A 22,516-nucleotide genomic window follows, 5' to 3' on the forward strand; every position below is an offset into this window, starting at 1 on the left:
TGCAACTGGTTCAAGTTTTTGTATTTTCTGTTGCACACTACTTTTTGTCTGTTTTAATTGTTTGTATCTTTGTGGGTGCAGGTCAGGAGCGACTACGGTGGCTTCACTAGAAATTTAATTTCACGTAACCCCGATCGTTTGATGGTTATAATAGGAGTAGGATTAGTTGCATCTTAGTTTTCCTTTCCTTGCACTCGTTTTGCACCTATGGTTCGTCATGGTTTTCTTATTCTAGTTTTACATCCTTTTTACTTTGACCATTTTGATTTCTTGTCTTCTAGTTGTTGTTGAGTACTCCTTTCCTCTTGTCTTGTTTTACATTTTGTGTTGAGTTTTCCATTTGTTTGCGCTACGTAAATAATTGTTTTCCTTCACTGTGTTCTAGCTTCTAAATGTGTATGTGGTTGAAGTTCAAAGAGCCTTGTGACATTGCAGCGCTTGGCCAGTCCTGTGTCCATCTTCTTTGTGCTTGGTTGTAACTTTGGCCGATGAAGTCTTGATGGAAAATATGATCTGTTCGTAAGGAAAGTTTTGGTCAAACCATGAACCCGTGTCCAGCCCGAGGAACCTCATGCCTATACTTAGTTTTTTTCTTTCTGTTTTCAAGCTTATCCGACTAGTAGAAATGGAGAAAGGGAAAATCTAAACGAGCAAACCTGAATGAAAGGTCTTACATGCTTCTTTGAAGGAACAACCTCTTCTACTCTCAAGAAGTTAGGATCCCTCTTCCACCCCAAAAATAAATAAGTTCCTATGCACAATCCTCTTTCAAAAAAATAACAAAGGTGAATGAAGAGAAAGGCTTCCTGTGCAGAGAGGTGAAGCAAGCGACTCCACCGGGGTACTGTCCAGGCTTTTTGGTAGTGAATCAATGTTTGTGTTCCTACATGACTCTGCCGGGGTAATGTCCAGGTCTGCTGGCAGCGGAGCAACACCAGAGAAGAAAAATTATAGTATGAAAATATTAAGCTTGCGAGCCGAATTACCCTTCTTGCTTTGAAACACTGTGATCTGGCTAAATTTTTGTGTTGTGTTCAACTAAGTCGGTACAAGGTGAACTGTGTCTGTCTGGAGGGTAGGTGGGGAAGTCAAAGTGATCTGCACAACAAATCAATACTTCCCGAAAGGCCAAGGCCCTTCGTTGAAAATGAACCAAAATAGAGAAGCTGGTATTCAACCAGTGTGTCATCAAGTGTTGTAGTGGCAGAAACACCCTCAAAATTTTGGCCCGCATCAAGATTTTAGAAACTTCCTTGGTTTTTCCTTTGATAATTGCAAACACTCGATCTCACCCCATGAGCTCTTATGAAGTCTTTCTGCCTTTTTTCTTGTTTGACCAACGATCGTCTTTCGACATGTTGATTACTTTTCCATGCTTGTGATCTAATTCTTGTGAGTTTGAAGTTCTATCTTTGTGTGTTTGGGTTATCTTCTCTGTGTAAACATCCATCATACTCACACATAAAGTTGTAAGTACTGTCGCGCAAGTGTCGTCACGGTCGTCCGAAGGTCTATCACAAGTGTCGCACTTGTCGCTCTCAATTCCAAGACTGTTGAAAATAGCAACAAGAAATGATAAAAATAGAATCCAAAAATTTCAGTTTTATTTGTCCTTGAATTAAAATGAGAATTAAAATCGAATTCTATTCTCATAGCAACTTGTAACAATTAACTAGAGTGAGTTGACTGAGTTAAATTAGGAATTTCGAGTTGGAAGTCTTTCTGAAGTCATGTATATGTTCTCCCTATATTATAGGGGTTCAGGATGAGTTAAGTATGACTTGTAATTAGTTAACTCAGTTTACTGAGTTAAGTCCAGTTAAATTAGTTCGAAATTGTTTGAGGAACTAATAGTGAGTTAACAATCATTTGATGCGTTAGTGCACTAAACTAGTTCTACTCTAGTTAAATGAATATTCCCTCATCAAAAACTCATGCATGTCAATTCTGAGAAAGACCCAGTTGAGACCAGAGTGTAGGGACAGTGTACTATTTGTTGTATAATTTTCTGAGTTGTACAAATGGTGCATGCAATCAGGAACTAGATCTAATTTTGGATTGTGCAATTATGGATGAGAAATTTCCCTTTAAATACAAGCTAATTATCTCAGGAATTGTGCAAAGAATTAGAATCTTGGAGGCTTGGGAATTTGGCTAAGTACTGGACAAAGGAAGTCATCAGGCGGAGGATAGGAAATACTTGTGCAGGTTAAGCTCAACATTGAGCAGAGCATATTGTATTCATCTGAATTCTTTGACAAAGAGCGCAAGGAAATAGGGACTCAGAGAGCAGGAGAATTGGCTAAGTGTTGGCCAAGAGTTTTCTTGTGAGTTGGAGATTGATTTTACTGAGTGCTGGGATTGTTCTTGTGAGAAAAATCATTGTATTATCATCTTGGATTTTTGATTAATGCAATACAAATAGTTGGGTTTTGAGCTGTGGATTTCCCCGGATGTTTATTGCGTTATGTGCCAATGATGTTCTTCCTCTTGTCGATTATTATTTTGCTCGATATTTATGGGCTTCCGCTGTAAAGAGTATAATTAGATTCTTGTCTCTTGTTTTAGTATATTACATGAGCTTGTGAATCTACTTGATTTTTTACATGGTATCAGAGCTGAAGATAGTATACTAGAGGAGCTTTAGAGGTTTTGAGTTTTTGGCCACGAGTTTGTAGAGCAGATCTAAAAAATTTTGTGCAAATTTTTCAGAAAAAAATAGCAGAATTGGATTCTTTACGAAAAAAATACCCAAAGTAAAAAAAAAACGGCTGAATTAGAGTTCAGATGAGAGAGATATCACTGATTTAAAATCAACTCTTTTTTCCAGAAAATTTCGTGATGACGGGACAGATGAAACATATTGGTGTGCTAGCCAAGAACCTGTATTCTCTTTAGGTTCAAGATGCATACAGAGCCTTGAGGAGAAAGGAAAATGTTAGAGACTTGGTGGTTGAGAGGTAGAGTAAATTACCTCTCAACATGCAGCCCCAGAGGAAGCCTCAGAAGCAACTTCAGGAAGTTGTGAAGCAACCACAACTAGAGAAGATGAGAGGAGACCAAGTGGAGAGATCCACTCAAGCAGAGAAGGATTCTCAGAAGTTGTCTCAGACAATTGTGGAGTAGCCACAATTGGAAAAGTCGAGAGGAGACGGAGTGGATGCATCCAGTCATGCAGAGACCTACAGTAGGGGGAAATTTCGAGCCAAGTGGGTAGAGGGATCACATGCAGCCGTACTTGCAAGTGTGAGGTGGGGTGATTTGAAGTGATAGCCCTAAGGGGGATGAAATTAGGTAGGGTCCATCGAGTGGTTTTATCTCATGGATCGTAACTTGCTACGGGAGCCCAAAGTACTTAGTAGCAGGAATCAGTGGGATTGATGCAGTTAGAGATCAAAGTGACAGAGGCTAGAGAAGTCAGATACTGAAGACACACAGAGAGGGTTGAAAACAATGCAGAAAGGTAGAGTCAACAGAAGCATAGAGTTTTCAGTCAATAAAGGCAATAGTAGTCAAAGACTTTGATGACAAAGGAATCATTCTCATTTAGGTTGGATGTTTTTTTGTTTCTGGAGTTGCTGGAGCAACAACACTAGAGAGAGGTGTTGCATGCAGAACATTCTAAAGGTTCAGGATTGGGATTGATTTGAATTCATTTCTTCTTGAGAGAGAGTGTTGAAAATAGCAACAACAAATGATAAAAATAGAATCCAAAAATTCCAGTTTAATTTGTCCTTGAATTAAACTAAGAATTAAAATCGAATTCTACTCTCATAGCAACTTGTGATAGCTAACTAGAGTGAGTTGACTTAGTTAACTTAGGAATTTTGAGTTGGAAGTCTTTCTGAAATCATGTATATGTTATCCCTATATTATAGGGGTCTAGGATGAGTTAAGTATGAGTTGTAATTAGTTAACTCAGTTTATCGAGTTAAGTCCAGTTAAATTAGTTCCAAACTGTTTGAGGAACTAATAGTGAGTTAACAACCAGTTGATGCATTAGTGCACTCAACTAGTGCTACTCTAGTTAACTAAATATTCCCTCATCAAAAACTCATGCATGTCAATTCTGAGAAAGACCCAGTTGAGACTAGAGTGTAGGGATAATGTACTGTTTGTTATATAATTTTCTAAGTTGTACAGATGGTGCATGCAATTAGGAATTGGAACTAATTTTGGATTGCACAGTTATGGATGAGGAATTTCCCTTTAAATACGAGATAATTATCTCAGGAATTGTGCAAAAATTTATAATCTTGGAGGCTTGGGAATTTGGCTAAGTACTGGCCAAAGGAAGTCATCAGGGGGAGGATAGGAAATACTTGTGCGGTTAAGCTTAACGTTGAGCAGAGCATATTTTGTTCATCTGAATTCTTTGACCAAGGGCGCAAGGAAATAGGACTTGGAGAGAAGGAGAATTGGCTAAGTGTTGGCCAAGAGTTTTCTTGTGAGTTGGAGATTGATTTTACTGAGTGTTGGGATTGTTCTTGTGAGAAAAGAATTTATTATCATCTTGAATTTCTGATTAATACAATACAGATAGTGGGGTTTTGAGTTGTGGCTTTCCCCAGATATTTATTATGTTATGTGCCATTGATGTTCTTCCTCTTGTCGACTATTATTTTGCTCGATCTTTATGGGCTTCCGCTGTAAAGAGTAGACGTATATTCTTGTCTCTTGTTTTAGTAGATTACACGAGCTTGTGAATCTACAAGATTTTCTACAAGTCTCACTGAGGGCATGTTTTGTCTTGTTGTCTTGGTGGTCTATGTTGTCTCGTCATCGAGTATGCTAAGTGTATGTTCATGATGTCAGTCTAGACAAGTTTTCTTGCTTTCAACACTTACCATTTTCCTGAAAATCACTCAATAGCGCAACAACTTGACGTGGACACGACAGTCAGCTACTACATGTCAACATTGTCATGCCGAGTTGTGTCATGAGATGTCTCAACCACATCACCATTATGGGCCATATCCGTTGTAACTAAATGTAATGTAAAGTGAAGTCCAATGGACACACACAAAATTCGAAGAGTCATGTCAGTTGCAAAGTCATGGGAAGTTGAACAATCACGAGGGTAATCCAAGAGTCACAAGGGTCAAACATCACCCTTGTCTATATATACCCCTCCCTTTGTAAATCTCCATAGGTAGTATGGTTATTTTCTAGTTGAAGCAAATGTGTATGTGTGTATATGTGGTTATTATTGTAAATATCGTAATGAGTTGTGTTATAAAGCTCTAGTAAATGGTATGTTTGACATGTTTGAGCATATGGTCATTGTAAACACTGCAACGAGTTGTGTTATAAATCTCCATGGGTAGTATGTTTTGTTTTCAGCAGTCTTGTTGGTTATAGGTGTCATTGAACATTGATGACAGTGTTCCCCCAGGGGGGAGGGTTATGTAACACCCTGGTTAAAAATCCATGTAAAAACATATAAGACCATGGTTATGGGACATGTATTCCAAGCTGAATGGTGGGAAAAACATCCTAGTGGGTGTTCATTCGGTTTATTATGGCAAAGGAAATTAGCAAAGGCAATGGAAAAGGATCTGGAAAGGCAAAATTTTATTTTGGTACATTTATTTATGAAAATAAAGGAAAATAGGAGAAAAGGGAGGTGAAAGGTCACATGTTGCATGTGAGGAGAAAAATGAAGTAAAATAATGGAAAATGAAGAAAATAGAGGCCTCATTGATAAAAATGCTTATGAGGATCAGTGGGTAAGCTTGGTCAGTGTAATCTTGGTTAGTTCAATTTTGGTGGATCTCTCTTCTATACTCTCCCTCTCTCTCATACTCTTGGATACTTAGAGTTTTCTTGGAGCACTCTTGGAGAGTGTGGCATACTTAGATTTTGCAGCTAGAAGGTAAAGGAAGAGTAGGAAAGTGCAAGAACACATCAAGATCAGCAACTACAACGAGATTTTCTTGCAGGTACAGAGTTGCATGTATGTTTTACTCACTAGTTTTTGCATGCATGGCATATGCATGTGGATTATTTGTCACGATCTTTAATTGGCATGGATAATTTCCTGGATTGACAGTGGATTTTCCTAGCCTTTCCATTTCCTAGATAGCCATGGAGACTGTGGGTTTATTTCCTTGTTTTGTTTTGGTTGGTTCTCATGTTTCCTTAGCTTGGGTTGAGTTATTAGTTCCTGGAATCCTTGGTTGGACAAATGCTTTGGAAGCCCTATAATAGCTTGGGTTGAGTTACTAGTCCTGGCAGCCTTGGTTGCAAAAACGCTTTGGAATCCCTTGGTGGGTTGAGTTACTAGTCTTGGAAGCCTTCATTGGACAAATGCTTTGGAAGCCCGATGACAATTGTGGGTTGAGTTACTAGTCCTGGAAGCTTTGGTTGGAAGAAATGCTCTAGAAGCCCTAGAAGGCTTGGATGGAGACCAATCTGATGATGGTTTTGTGATGTCCGACTGCGAGGTGAAATCACTATTTGATGGGTTGAGGTGGATGGCCTCTGGAAGCCATGGATCCCAAATTAATTCTTGGAATATGGCATGGGGGTGAATGATTGAAGAGAGATTTGGCTCAACCATTCTACGGTCGAGTGGAACATGGAAGTCCCACCCCGGGTTGGATTTTTCATCATCAATATGAGGTTATTTCTAATATTTCTATGAGTATTATACTGGATTATATGTGGTTTATATGGTTGTGATTTCATTGGTATTTTTGATGCTATTATGTTGGTTATGTATGTGTTTTATGCCAGTAGCTATGTATGGCTCTCATCATGTCTTTAATTGTAAATAAATGATCAATGTATCTATGACCTAATGGATGGAATCGAAGTTTATGTGTTGAGGCCTCAATTTTTTTTAGTGATTCTCAGCTAAGTATGAGACCCCTATGCTCAAATCTATTACATGTAGATTACATGTTCATGATATGTTTTGTGAAATTCCTGTCATGGATAATAGGGGTCTAGTCAAGGTCTCATTCAAGTGATTGATTTCATACTATAATTTCCTTGTTATATTATTGTTCTAAAGATTTGATTTAATTCTGGGCAGGGACCTGGGCTCTGGGCCTGAAAACGTGGCTTAAATCCCAGGGACGCTAGCACAATACTGAGCAAAAGAGTCTCTGGATTATGGATTGTAGTCTTATGAGAGCGTCTAGAGGTCCTTGGATGCTGGAATGCTCATAGCATGAGAGCGTTTAGAGGTCAAGTGGTCCAAAAGTTCAGTGGGACCTAGGGGTTGGTTGGCAGAAAGGTTGGACTGGTCCCTGAGGGTCCGAATGCTAATGTTGAATGTTTGTATGGTGTGTTTCCATTGGATCCACTTCCTTAATGTGACTTAGGAGGTCGAATCATATCATAGTAACTTCTCATCACATGTTTACCTCGGTTGGTCGGTTACTTGGGTAGGCGTGGGAGGAGGGTGTTACAGAATCCATCTCCATGGACTATTTATCTGGCCTCCCTTCTACCAAGCATGGTAATGACTGTGTATTTGTGGTCGTGGAATTTTTTTATAATATGGCTATATTGGCAGCCTGCAAGAAGAGTATCACAACAAGGACACTACCAAACTCTTCTTTGAATGAGTGTGGGTATATTTTGGGATCCTCAAGACCATTATATCATATCGAGATAGTAGGTTCCTGAGAACATTCTGGTCAACCCTCTGGTAATTATTGAACACCAAGCTCATCAAGTTGACTGCATTCCATCCACGGACTGCTAGCTAGAAAGAGGTCATCCACAAAATTATAGTGCACATACTATGCATGTACAACTCCAAGAATCCACGAACCTGGGATGAGAGCCTCCCCTATGTGAAACATAGTTATAACATAGCTCTCCATATATTTACTGGTCATAGTCCCTTTCAAGTGGGTCTTGGGTTTCAACCATTGTGTTTAATTGATGTTGCCATGCCTCATGCGACTACGCAAGTAGAATCCACATATGTACAGTATGAGGCTAATAAAGCAACCATGTTTATTGAATGCATCGAACACATCTTCCAATAGGTTCATGACATACTGGATAAATCCAATGCCAAGTACAAGCAACGATAGGATCAACATCGGGTGCCGCATAATTTTTATGTCGGAAACAAACTTTGGTTGCATTTGTAGAAAGAGAACCTTGTCGAAGCCGATGAAAGGATCTGACCACTCCGATATGGGCTTTATACCACTACCAAGGTTGTGGGAGATAATTATTTTGAGCTAAAATTCCCCCTTTCCTTGGCTTGCACCTAGTGTTCAATGTGGACTGCCTTTGGCCATACTTTCCACCATTGTTGTACACATCAAACATTGTTGAAAAACTAACACCAATAGAGATAAACCTAATCTACATGGAACATAACGCATCTGATTAAATCATGGACACATAGATCAAGGACATTCACCAACAGAGGATTCAACTATATAAGGTTTTCAAAGCTGGTAAGCTCCTACACCAAGGCAAGTGGCTCCCTAGGGACCAGGTTCAACAAAAGTTTCCCATCCCATGGAGGCACTCAACACAATGGGGAACCTTGCTTCCTCAGGGGGTGGGGGGCACTAATATAGGTGGATATTGGTGGCCACCCACCTATTCCACTCGGAACCCCAACATTGTTTCTTTCAGTTTCCTCAATTGTAGCACAATTTACTATTTTTGGGAGTTTCTTAGGTCTTAAACTTTCAGAGCCGTTTTGAGGCCCTAAACGACGTGTTTTTGGAAAGCAGGAAAACTTTCACTTTATGTTAGGGGTTTTGTAGTGAAAAGTTGTATTCCTTGGATATATCTTTCTGACGAGATATCAGATGTGTCAAACAGAGATCGTATGCCAACATTACGACCCTGAGAAGTTGGTGTACCAACTAAACCCTAACAAGGCCCACAAATGTTTGGCGCTTCATCTCCTAGGGTTAGGTTTTTGGATGTTTATGGTTTCCATTGATTCTAAATAATAAAAACACCCCTGAGCCTCATTGTAATATAGTTCAAAAGGAATGTAGCCGCCACATCTCTTCTTAGAGATAAGCTACCATCACCCAAGCTACTTTGTTCCATTCTGCATGTAAACAATTTCAGTACTTGTTATTAATTTAATTGAAGTTATGTTCTTTTGTTGTATCTTTGTGTTCTATTTAAATCGTATTTAATTTCATTCCTTCATAAATCTAGATCACTAGTCTCTTTTTTGCTACTTTTATACTTGTTCTTATGCATTTTGTGGCAAAAATATTATCTCTTGTACTAATATTTGAAAAATGAGCAAAGGGGCATTGATGCGATGCCTTTGAGTGGCTGCAACTCATCCATGATGTTGTGATTCCAACTGAGACTTCGAAACATACACTGCAACTCCACACACTATGATCAATAGAGTGTTGCAACTCTCTTCCATTTCACCATTCTGACTTTTCCACAATGTTGCAACTATGGCTTGACCATTGGAAGGGGTACTGCAACTCTCCTAGGACCAACTATGCTACTACAACTCATTGGTGCCTTGAATTTTGGTTGCGACGACTCCCATTGTCACAACTATGGTTGTTGAAACTCCAATTTTTGTAACATCTATTGCTGCAACTTTGGTACATCACGACAACTCAATGGTCAAATTCTCTATCTGTAGAATCAATATGTGTTTCTCACAATGGAAATTAGTGAAGGAAAGTGGGGGACCAATCTGAAAAGGAATTCCAACTACCAACAATGCTCAGCTGATATGAGCCAAATTTTTCCTAAAATCATAGCAATTTTGAATGTAATGTTGTAATGGGATGTTTCACATGATTCACTTAGTTGGCCATCCATGATACCACTTATCTTATACATTTGCATCTCTATATAAATACATGGCTTCCCTCATAGTGCAAGAAGATACATTATTACCATTTGTTGTACAATTCTCTATTATTCTATTAGGAAGATTGTTGTTTTTTATGCTCTTCTTGTGATCACGTGATTGAAGGTTTCTCAATACCTTGTCTAAGGAGGTATGGACCCCTCTTTATCCTAGTACTACTATGTAGCATTAGCAGGTAGCTTAGTCCATTCATTTACAACTAGTTAATATTGTTGTTATTTAATTTACATTTCCTTTAATTCTTTCAGTTTTCCATTTGCTGCAACTCATAGCTTTCCTTTGCTGCAACATGTTAATGTTTTTTCATTTCAAATTTTATACTTTCTACTTGTAATCATATTACTCACTAGTTGTTGTGACTCCAGGATATATTTCTCTAAGTTCTAATGAAAGGATTAACTATTGGATAATGGAATTGCTTACTTCCAATCAAATTGGTTGTTTCTACAACTCTAATTGTTGCAACTCACCTGTAGCATGATTTTACTTTATTTCTAGGAATAAGAATTGTGTTATGATTAATTACTATTTCTAGTTTATTTTTTCATGATTTTTGTTGTTCAAGGAATGTGCCATTTCATCCTTGTTACAACCAATTAAGAATATCATTACACTGGAACAAGTCACTCTTAGTAATTTGTGTACTTCCTTTTCTACTAGCATGAATTACATTTTCTACAATTTACCTTTATTGCAATTTAATTTCCTGCAAGTATTCTTTATTTCCTACAATTTTTGTATGCTATATTAGTGACCGGTGCAAGCATCTAAATTTCGAACTGCGACAACTATTACATTACTACAACCTCCTAACACATAATAGATTGCACTAACACAAAATGTCCATGACCATTCACAAGTTTCAAATGAACCTTGGTTTGAAAATTTAAATGAACAGTTGATCAATTACTCATTAAGATAAGTAAAAGTACTTGAAAGGCTCATCAGTCTTCCCTTGAGCTTAATCACTATATTACATGGTAAGGATCTAATATTGTCAAAATGAAACTCCATTTTCTCAAAGGCCATGTCATGTGTCCAAATTCTTACCTTGTGCACATGAGTTATGTCAAATTCCAAACAAATTTATGATTTAAGTGTCATATAAGTCCACGATATGAGTCCATGGGGATGCTAAATGTGGAATTATTCTTATTTGGTGATACTGTTTTGAAAAAATATTTTCTAGCTATCAAATCCTTGACAAACTCATCAAACATCATAAGTCCAAAAACCATGTGATTAAGTGTCAATCCTAGTATCAAATTTTGCACATCTGACCATCCAAATAGAAGTGATATTAATTATCTTAATTAATTCATAGAAGTGATATTAATTATCTTAATTAATTCCCCCACCCCCACCCCCAAAAGTTGCATGGATGATAAAAAGTGGTAAGGGCCCAAAATACAAACTATGGATTTTAGAGGGTGGGAACACGGAATTTTCATGTTCAGGTTAGCACCATAAAGAAATATTTTATATCTAACCATCTAGATAGATGTCAGATTAATGGACATTGTTAGTTCTTCCCCCCAAACCTAAAAGTTGCATGGAGGATAAAAAGTGGTGGGGGCCTGAAATCCAAATTGGAGGTTTTAATGGTGGAAATATATCATTTTCATGTTCATGCCAACATTGTAAAGGAATATTTTCATATATGGCCATCCAAAATGTGAGATTAACGGTCTCAACTAATTCTACTCTCCAAAGTTTGCAAAGAGTATAAAAAGTGGTGGGGGACCAAAATCCAAACAAGGGGTTTCAATGGGTAGCTACATGACGTTTTCATGTTCATGTCGGCTCCATAAGGGAAATTTTTTAAAACCATTGGGATACCTCACCAAAATGCATGTAAGATTGAAAAGTGGCATGGTTATAGTCAAAGAAACATATTCAATTTGAAGAGGTCTTAGATACGACTTTTGATTTTTGAAGAGGTCTTAGATACGACTTTTGATTTTTAGAGTGTTGGAAGAACATGAATATAAAGTAAAATATTTTATTTCTAATGAGAAATGTGGAATGAGTCCAAATCCATGAATAAATAATGTCATGGCCATTTTTCTAAACCCTACATTCAGCTGTCAAATCAAAATCCAAGTAAAGTGTCCAAGATATGAATCAAAACCTAACCCTTGACACATGCCTTAACATGAGTTTGGTATTCAAATAAAATAATCATCCAAATGTTGACAAGGACCAATGCATGTTCAAGGTGGAGAGTGTTAATTTCATTGCATTAATGTAGTTATCATGCTACCATTTAATATAACAATCAAAGACAATAAATGGTTATCTAAGTAAGTTTACAATATAAAAAATCCCTATCTCTATTAGGGAGGATGCCTTTCAAAATATTATGGAGAATATGGAAACATTGAAGATTTATATATGGCTTAAGGATAAGGCTAAAAAGGACAACATGGAATTAAGTCTATTACTGGTCAAAAGCTCAAGTTTAATGGATCAAGCAATCAAAGAACACATTGTATATTCACTAATTAAAAGGAAACCCATTTAAATGAATTCATGAAATGACTTTTTTTATTGACTACTGAAGTTAAAGAACTATAAAACAATTGGAAGGGTTTGCTATGAGTTTGTTACATAATATTCCTTAATTCAAGCATTGATATTTTTTCTATAGAACATAGCTATTGGTATTACTATGGCGTTTCAGTCAAATCCAAGTTTTTTAATTATGTTTTAGTCCTAGGATCATGGTCCTGTGTAGATTGATATTGTTTTCTTATTGAAGAGTTATGTTATAATCTAAAATCGTGCAACATATGGTCAATAAAGGATATATTTTATGATTGGTTTGGGATTAATATGCAATTATACATACTAAACTTTATCATGATAGGATTGTTTTAGCAAAATTTTGATGAAGTATAACTTTAATATTATCATCTTGATAAATAATTCTCCCATGAATTGAAGGATGTAATATGTATATATGACAATAGGAATGAAAAATCTCATTAAGGTTGGATAGTTGGTAGATTGCTACAATTAGCAGAACAGGTGATAGCAAGGGTACTTGAAGAATAAATTCATAGAAACATAATTTTATTTTTCATGGAAATGGAACAAATAGATTTTTGAGGTACCAAGTTACCAATGGAGCATATCCTCATTCTATTTTAAGAAATTAGTTCCTCAATCAATGGAAAAATTAACATTCATATGATGATAAAAGTCAGCAAAGAAAAACAAATGGAGGGGGGATAATTTGAGGTAGTATAGGCTAAATTCCTATGTAATGAAGCCCGTGAGGCTCCTGTAATTTTTCAATACGAAGGATTAATTCATGGATTCATTTCTCATATATAGTAGAGCCATGTTTTCCTCTTTATTTTCTATATTAAGCTTATTTTTCATCCTAGTTATTTCTATTACAACTTTCAGGCCAGGATCCTTATATATTCAAGTGTTTATTGAGAAAATGTGTATTTCATATATCTTTGTAATTTCTAGATTCTGTAAATTACTTATGCAGATGTAGAATACAATAAAAGAATTCTAAACTGTTCTTAGTCTTTTCGTGTACCCTTCAAATATATAATTTTAAAAGCTAATCTTCATGTCATAATATGAGTGTTCGCTATTGATGTCAATATTTGTGACCAAATCATACATTCAATTTGTTAGATTCATCTATTAATGTCCAAAAAATCATCCTTTATTCATCTTAGCCAAACATTGAATTGCTTAAGTCTTAGTAATAGGCCTAAGATTTATTGTCTTTCTTAAACTTCCCCCACCTTTGATATTCATATTTCATGCTTTTCTATTTGAGACTCCATGCCCGATGGAAATGTAGTTTTTAACCCCGTACATAAACTACTTGCAATATAATTCTAAAACAAAAAATAAACAAAGGTGAGAGCATAACACATAAAAGAAATATACACAAAGATTTTCCCCTGCATCCCAAAACCGGGACTACCAGATTGATTTTTCATTATTTTCCTTTCAATGTTACAATACATATATATACATGCTGAAGAATCCAATACCATGGACCGAAAAACATCGTGCCCAAAACCATGTGCAAAAACCATGCACAAAACCATATGTAGGTCCACCCACCTAATATAGGGTCCAATTTTTTTTTTCCCTGGGGCACTGCCCTGGACCCCGTAGAGGGAGGCTAACGGCCCCCTTCAAACCCCCCGTATAGGGGGGGCCTTCCCCCCCCTTGTGACCCCCCCCACTGCGCAGTTGGCGCAACAAAGGGGGGGCTCTTCCCCCCCTCTAATCCCCCAATGACTAGGGATACTAGTTGTGGAAAGAATATAACACAACCCAACATTCTCCCACTTGTTGCTTTCTTTCCACAGGGGGCATGTTGGCATTATGATTCTGGTATGGCTCTATGTTACAGATGTTGTACTTGATAGCAACACCCTCAAGTGGCAAAACTCTGATCAGGCTCTCAAAATGATAAAAATTAGGAGGTACGCATGTGCTCAGTGAAAAGCGTGCGTACCCGCAGGTACGCCGTGCAGGAGATGCGGCCATACACGCAGGTCACCCGTTCAGAAGGTGCGGACCCCTAGTTCACTTACTTCAAGGCAGAGAAGCGCGCTCACGTGGGGTTTCTTATGTTTGGCCCGTGGTATTTAGCCCGCCATTCTTGATTCTATGGTTTTGGCCCGTGGTATAGGATCTAATTTTGCCCCGGTTTGGATCCCTTGTATTGGTTATTGATGGTTTTGTACCATGGTGTGAATAAGGGCTTGACTATAAATAGGGAAGGAGATCTCTTGGCTAAAGTATCCTTTTTGAAAATTGAATATCTTAAGATCTGAAATATATTGGGTTATCGGTTTAAAAGCTTGATCTATATAAAAGTGAAGTTGAAGGTGAATCTATGAAGTGTGATCTCTCGGGCGCATGATCAGATCTGGGCATCTGACTATCGGTGGCACACTGGGAGGACTGCCAATTCGGCCCTAATCAGAGGTACACAGGTGATTAACAGTGCAAGTGCGTGGGTACACAGAGCAGAAGAAGGCGCAGTGCATGGGTACGCAGAGCAGAAGAAGGCGCAGTGTGTGGTAACGCAGCGCGACAGAGGTTCAGGTGCGTAGGCACAGTGAAAGTACGCGGCGCTACAGAAGCCGCAGGTGTGTAGATACGCGGCGTGATAGCATCTCAGAGTGCGTGGCCACAGTAGTAGTACGCGGCGCAACAGAAGCAGTGGGTGTGTGGGCACAGTGAAGGTACGCGACGCGTTTAAAAGAATAGTGCGTGGATACGCAGTGCAGCTCAAGGCTCTCTGCGGGGATACATAGAGGTCTAGAAGGCGAAGTGCGTAGAAACGCATGCAAGATAAAGAAAAAATGTGTACCTGTCTTAAGGCATTTATTTGACTGACTTTTCTCTGTTGATAAGGTGTTCTGGGTTTAGTTGTCTGTTACTATTGATCTGGTTACTGCAGTTGACTGGGTGATTTACTTGTACTTGATGATCATTTGATGTTCATGGATCCAGTTTGAAAATTTATGAAAAGTGGTCCTTGAAAGAAAAGAAGTAGGGGGTTGTAGGTCCCTTCCAGGAGAGACTGGAAAACGAGAGAGAGTTGTAGCTCTCTGCAGGTTGCAGCCTGCGCACTGGTAAAGGACTGCACCAGTACAAAATCATTGTAAAAGGAGTTTCGAATTGAAAGAAGATAGAGACATATTGCAGCAGGTGGTTTTCACCCACATTGGGTTTCCACCTTACATCTGGTGTTCTTTGGTGTGACTATCTATTTTTCTTGTTCATGCTCATTGTTTTATGGTATTGACATACAAGAATAATTCAAAGTATAAATAAGGAAGATTTATTAAAAAGAACTAGATAATACTGATTCACCCCCCCCTCAGTATTATTTCCAACAATTGGTATCAGAGCAGGTCCTTCAGAGAAGCTTGATCACTTGAAGGAAGATCATTCATCATGAGCAATTACGAGAGGGAAGCACCAATCAGGCCACCAATTTTTGATGGGACAAACTTCAATTATTGGAAGGTAAGAGTTACTGCCTATCTTCAATCTCTTGGTACAGAAGTTTGGGATATCATAGATACAGGCTACACTTTTCCTTCAGCTACTCCTACAGATTTGGCCGAGAAGAAGAAATATGAAACAAATGCTAAAGCAGTCAATACTCTGCTAGGATGCTTATCTCAAACAGAATTCGTAAAGGTTATGCAATATAAATCTGCAAAGGAAATATGGGACAAGATTGTCTTGAGCTACGAAGGAGATGAACAGGTAAAGCGTGCTAAACTTCAAACCCTCAGGATTCAGTATGAGAATCTCAGAATGTATAATGATGGAAGTGTGGCTAACTATTTTCTTCGGGTAGACGAGATTTTTAATTGCATGAAAAACTTGGGTGAAGAAATAAAAGAGGCTATTGTGGTTGAAAAAGTTTTAAGATCATTGTCCCCCAAGTTTGAATCTAAAGTGTCTGCAATAGAAGAAAAGGAAAATCTACGAATTCTTACTATGTCTCAGCTACACGGAATTCTAACTGCTTATGAAATGAGAAAGGTAGGTCCATCAGACAGGAGAGAAGATGCTTTCAAGGCTTTAGGCAAAGGAGACTACTATGAAGCAAGTCACGTGCCAGAAGAAGAAGAAGAATCAAATTTTGTCAGAAATCTTCAACGGGGTACTGGAAGGTTCAGAGGTAAGTTACCTTTTAAATGTTTTGCTTGTGGAAGAGTAGGTCATTATGCTGCGAAATGTTCGCATAAGGATAAGATTGAGAAATGAAAGGAACCTGCTAGATGCAACAAGAAACAGAATGCAAATAAGAAAAGCTACTACACTCATGAAGATAGTGATGGTCTATCAAATAGTGATGAAGATGAACGAGGTAATGACTATAAACTTTTAATGGCATTTGAAGATGATGATTACATGGATGCTATAGATGTGGATAGCTTTTATGAAGAAATTTCTAGACTCAAGACATGTATAGAAGAAAAGAATATGATCATTGATACCCTACAATCTCAAATTGATGAAAAAGAAAAATATCTTGAAAAGTTAGAAGGTGAAATTGTTGGTCTTAGAAAAGAGATTGAGAAAACAAAGGCTATTAATATTAAGTTTGTCAAAGGATCTGAAACTCTGGATGAGATCATCAATGTACATCGTTCTCCTCTAAACAAGACAGGTCTGGGCTATAATGGAGAAACTTCTCAACCATCCACTTCAAAGAGTTATCTTGATGCAGCAAGAAGGAATGAGCAAAAGCACAATGAAGATCACCAGGTAAAGCAGGGATGAATTACATCAAACAAAGACTATCAGGTAAACCAGGGGCAATCCATCCTAAGGATGAACAAAAGCTACAACCAGCCACAGGTAAAATCCTCTCAATTTGCTTCAAGAATGGATGACAATAGAAATTACAATCATTTGGCCGGAAGATTTAATAACCGCAGAAGTTTCTTCAATGGAAAATGCTTCTCTTGCCATAACTTTGGTCACAAAGCAGCTCAATGTGTTGCATATAAAACAATCATGACTAGAGAAGCTCAAAAACAAAGAAGTATGACCGGGATTACAAAAAGGACCTATAACAACTTTTCGGCTCTTGAAAATGAAGTTGAATGTTCTATTTGCAATAACTTTGGTCATGAAGATTCTGAATGCAGGAGCAGGTTTCAGAAGACAAAGGAACAAGCCTCAAGCACCAAAACATGGAGAATAAAGGAACCACAACCATAAAGATGTGGGATAGCTTTTTATGCAGAGGGACAATAAAATCTATGGTACATTGACAATGGATGTTCGAAGCATATGACAGGTGATAAAGAAAAACTTGAATCATATTCTGCTTTAGAAAAGGGAAAGAAAGTTTCTTTTGGAAATGATACTCCTGCAGCTATAAAAGGAAAAGGCACTGCTCAGTTAAAAGAAAAGGTCAAAGCTGGAAATGTTTTGTATGTTGATGGATTGAAGCATAATCTTCTGAGTGTCAGCCAGATGTGCGATCAAGGAACCGAGGTGATATTTAGATCAAATGGATGTCTTGTTCGTGATCTTGATACAGGTAAAACGGTGATCAAAGGTGAAAGAACTCCAAATAATCTATACATATTTGAAGAAGGACAACAACAATGCTATCTAAGCAAGGATGATGAACATTGGTTATGGCACCGGAGGTTGGGGCATCTAAGCTTTTCACAAATAAGGAAAGCATGCAAATATCAGGCAGTTCGGGGTCTTCCAGATATCAAAATTCCAGACAACACCATATGCAAATCATGTCAGTTTGGAAAGCAAACCAGAACTAACTTTCCAGAGAAGGAAGGATCAGCTAGCATGCCTCTTGAGCTTGTACATACAGATGTATGTGGACCATTCAGGAAAAGGACACCTCGAGGAGAAGAATACTTGATATTATTCATTGACGATTTCTCCAGGTTTGTCTGGTTAGGACTTGTGAAGCACAAAGATGAAGCATTCGAAAAATTCAGATCCTTTAAAGCCTTGGTTGAAAATGAATCAGGATACAAAATTAAGTGCCTCAGATCCGACAGAGGTGGGGAGTTTACCTCAAATGAATTTTTCGATTTCTGTGAAGAACATGGGATAAGAAGAGAATTCTCTACAGCTAGAACTTCTCAGCAAAATGGAGTAGTGGAAAGAATGAACAGAACAGTCCAACAAATGGCTCGTGCTATGCTTGATGAGTCTAGAACTCCTGCAACTTTCTGGGGTGAAGCTGCATATGCTGCGGTTGTTATTCTCAACAAAACAAATGTCCGGGTGAACAGCACTCAAACTCCTCATGAGCTCTAGTATGGTGAGACTCCTTCGGTAAAGCACTTCAAAATCTTTGGGAGCAAATGCTATATTAAGAATACTGATGAGCAACTTGGCAAACTTGAACCTAGAGCAGATGAAGGCATTCTTCTTGGTTATTCTCCACACAGCAAAGCATACAAGTGCTACAATAAAAGACTCGACAGAATTGTTGATAGCATTGATGTAGTGGTTGATGAGAAGGGATACATTCCTAGGCAAGTAAATCATGAAGATATCAAAGAAGATGAAGACTACCCTCAAATACAGAATGATGAAGAAGAAGAACCAGAGGAGCAGATAAGGATAGAAGAGAAGACTCCATCCAGATATGTTCAGAAAAATCATCCAGAATCTCAGATTTTGGGGCAGAAAGAAGCAGGTGTACAAACAAGAAGAACAATTGCAGAAGCTTCAAGCTATTTGGCATTACTCTCTTCCACTGAACCACAAAATGTGAAAGAGGCATGCAAAGATGAATGTTGGGTCAAAGCAATGGATGAAGAACTTGAGCAGATCGAAAAGAACAACACTTGGGAGTTGGTTCCTAGACCAAAGGATAAGAATGTTATAGGGACAAAATGGGTCTTCAAAAATAAATTGAATGAAAATGGAGAAGTAATTAGAAACAAGGCCAGACTTGTTTGTAAAGGGTATGCGCAGCAAGAAGGAATAGATTTTGAAGAAACTTTTGCTCCTGTTGCAAGACTTGAGGCCATCTGAATGTTCCTTGCTCTCTCAAGCTTTCAAAACATCAAAGTATTTCAAATGGACGCGAAATCAGCCTTTCTGAATGGAGACTTGGAAGAAGAAGTATACATTGAGCAGCCAGATGGTTTCATTCTTGGAAATGATCCAAATCTTGTATGCAGATTGAAAAAGGCTCTCTATGGTCTCAAACAAGCTCCAAGGGCTTGGTACTATCATTTGGACAAATATCTTCATCAACAAGGTTTTTCAAAAGGATTAGCAGATAGAAATCTTTATATAAAAGTTGAAAACGACAAATTGCTAATACTTGTTGTGTATGTAGATGACATTATCTTTGGCAACAATGAATAAGCTATGAGTCAAAGCTTTGCCTTGGTAATGCAGAAAGAATTCGAAATGTCCTTGCTGGGAGAACTGACATATTTTATTGGTTTGCAAATCCAGCAAAAATAAGGAGGGATCTTTTTGTCTCAAACCAAGTATCTCAAGCAGATTTTGAAGAAATATGGCATGGAAGATGCAAAACCAGTATGTACACCCATGGTCACAGGATGTAGCCTCAGTGCAAATGATGAATCAGCAGCAGTGCATCAACCAACCTACAGATCTATGATTGGAAGTCTACTTTATTTAACAGGTACCCGACCAGACATAATGCATGCAGTAGGAATAGTTGGAAGATTTCAGGCAAATCCAAAGGAAACTCATCTTCAGGCAGTAAAGAGAATCTTCAAACATCTTCAAGGAACTCAAAACTATGGCTTATGGTATCCTAGAGATACAGATATCACACTTCATGCTTATACAGATGCAGATTGGGCCGGAAGCGTGGATGACAGGAAGAGCGCTAGTGGTGGTGCATTCTTTATGGGTTCCAGATTAGTATCTTGGTTCAGCAAGAAACAGAGTTCGATTGCCTTGTCTACAGCTGAAGCGGAATATGTTGCTGCTGCATCTTGCTGCACTCAACTCCTTTGGATGATGCAGACCTTGCAAGATTTTCAAATCACTTGTATTCCACCCATCTCCATCTTATGTGATAATACAAGTGCAATCAGCATTTCAAAGAACCCAGTCATGCATTCAAAGACCAAGCACATACCAATCAAGTATCACTTTCTCCAGGAACAAGTGCTTGAACAAAAGGTCAAGTTGGAATATGTTCCTTCTAAGGAACAAGTTGCTGATATACTCACCAAACCATTGCCCAGGGAAACTTTTGAATACCTCAGGCAAAAGTTGGGGGTCGTTGATGCATCATCATATTGTTGAATCTATATGCAAGGCTCATCTGGGGTATATGCGTACATGTGCTGGGTTGCGGATTGGTCGAAGATCGAATGGCACAGGTTCAGGGGGAGCATATAATGCATTGTTGGCATTATGGAGGAAGTACAGAAGGAGATCATGGATGTTGGTCTGAATATTGCTGCAATATGCCTCTATCTCTTTCATGGTCATTTATGGTGTTTAGTGGGTTATGGTTCTTCTTTGCAGATCTGGTTTACAGTCAGGGGGAGCATGTTCTCAGGGGGAGCATAACCCTTTGCCCTTGATGTCAAAGGGGGAGAATGATGTTGAGGATCTTGAGGTTGCCATCAAGTCCAAAGGGGGAGATTGTTGGCATTATGCTTCTGGTATGGCTCTATGTTACAGATGTTGTACTTGATGGCAACACCCTCAAGTGGCAAAACTCTGATCAGGCTCTCAAAATGATAAAAATTAAGAGGTACGCATGTGCTCAGTGAAAAGCGTGCGTACCCGCAGGTACGCCGTGCAGGAGATGTGGCAATACACGCAGGTCACCCGTTCAGAAGGTGCGGACCCCCAGTTCACTTACTTCAAGGCAGAGAAGCGCGCTCATGTGGGGTTTCTTATGTTTGGCCCGTGGTATTTAGCCCGCCATTCTTGATTCTATGGTTTTGGCCCGTGGTATAGGATCTAATTTTGCCCCGGTTTGGATCCCTTGTATTGGTTATTGATGGTTTTGTCCCATGGTGTGAATAAGGGCTTGACTATAAATAGGGAAGGAGATCTCTTGGCTAAAGTATCTTTTTTGCAAATTGAATATCTTAAGATCTGAAATATATTGGGTTATCGATTTAAAAGCTTGATCTATATAAAAGTGAAGTTGAAGGTGAATCTATGAAGTGTGATCTCTCGGGCGCATGATCAGATCTGGGCATCTGACTATCGGTGGCACACTGGGAGGATTGCCAATTCGGCCCTAATCAGAGGTACGCAGGTGATTAACAGTGCAAGTGCATGGGTACGCAGAGTAGAAGAAGGCACAGTGCATGGGTACGTAGAGCAGAAGAAGGCGCAGTGCGTGGGAACGCAGCGCGACAAAGGTTCAGGTGCGTAGGCACAGTGAAAGTATGTGACGCTACAGAAGCCGCAGGTGAGTAGATACGCGGCGTGATAGCATCTCAAAGTGCATGGCCACAGTAGTAGTACGCGGCGCAATAGAAGCAGTGGGTGCGTGGGCACAGTGAAGGTACGCGGCGCGCTTAAAAGAACAGTGCGTGGATACGCAGTGCAGCTCAAGGCTCACTGCAGGGATACACAGAGGTCCAGAAGGCGAAGTGCGTAGCAACGCATGCCAGATAAATAAAAATTGCGTACCTGCCTTAAGGCATTTATTTGACTGACTTTTCTCTGTTGATAAAGTGTTCTGGGTTTAGTTGTCTGTTACTATTGATATGGTTACTGCAGTTGACTGGGTGATTTACTTGTACTTGATGATCATTTGATGTTCATGGATCCAGTTTGAAAATTTATGAAAAGTGGTCCTTGAAAGAAAAGAAATAGTGGGTTGTAGCTCCCTTCCAGGAGAGACTGGAAAACGAGAGAGAGTTGTAGCTCTCTGCAGGTTGCAGCCTGCGTACTGGTAAAGGACTGCACCAGTACAAAATCATTGTAAAAGGAGTTTCTAATTGAAAGAAGATAGAGACATATTGCAGCAGGTGGTTTTCACCCACATTGGGTTTCCACCTTACATCTGGTGTTCTTTGGTGTGACTATCTATTTTTCTTGTTCATGCTCATTGTTTTATGGTACTGACATACAAGAATAATTCAAAGTATAAATAAGGAAGATTTATTAAAAAGAACTAGATAATACTGATTCACCTACCCTCTC

Source organism: Pinus tabuliformis, chromosome Q (genome assembly GCF_031772625.1).
Source record: "Pinus tabuliformis cultivar Carrire ecotype Pingquan chromosome Q, CPIR1, whole genome shotgun sequence".
Classification (NCBI taxonomy): domain Eukaryota; kingdom Viridiplantae; phylum Streptophyta; class Pinopsida; order Pinales; family Pinaceae; genus Pinus; species Pinus tabuliformis.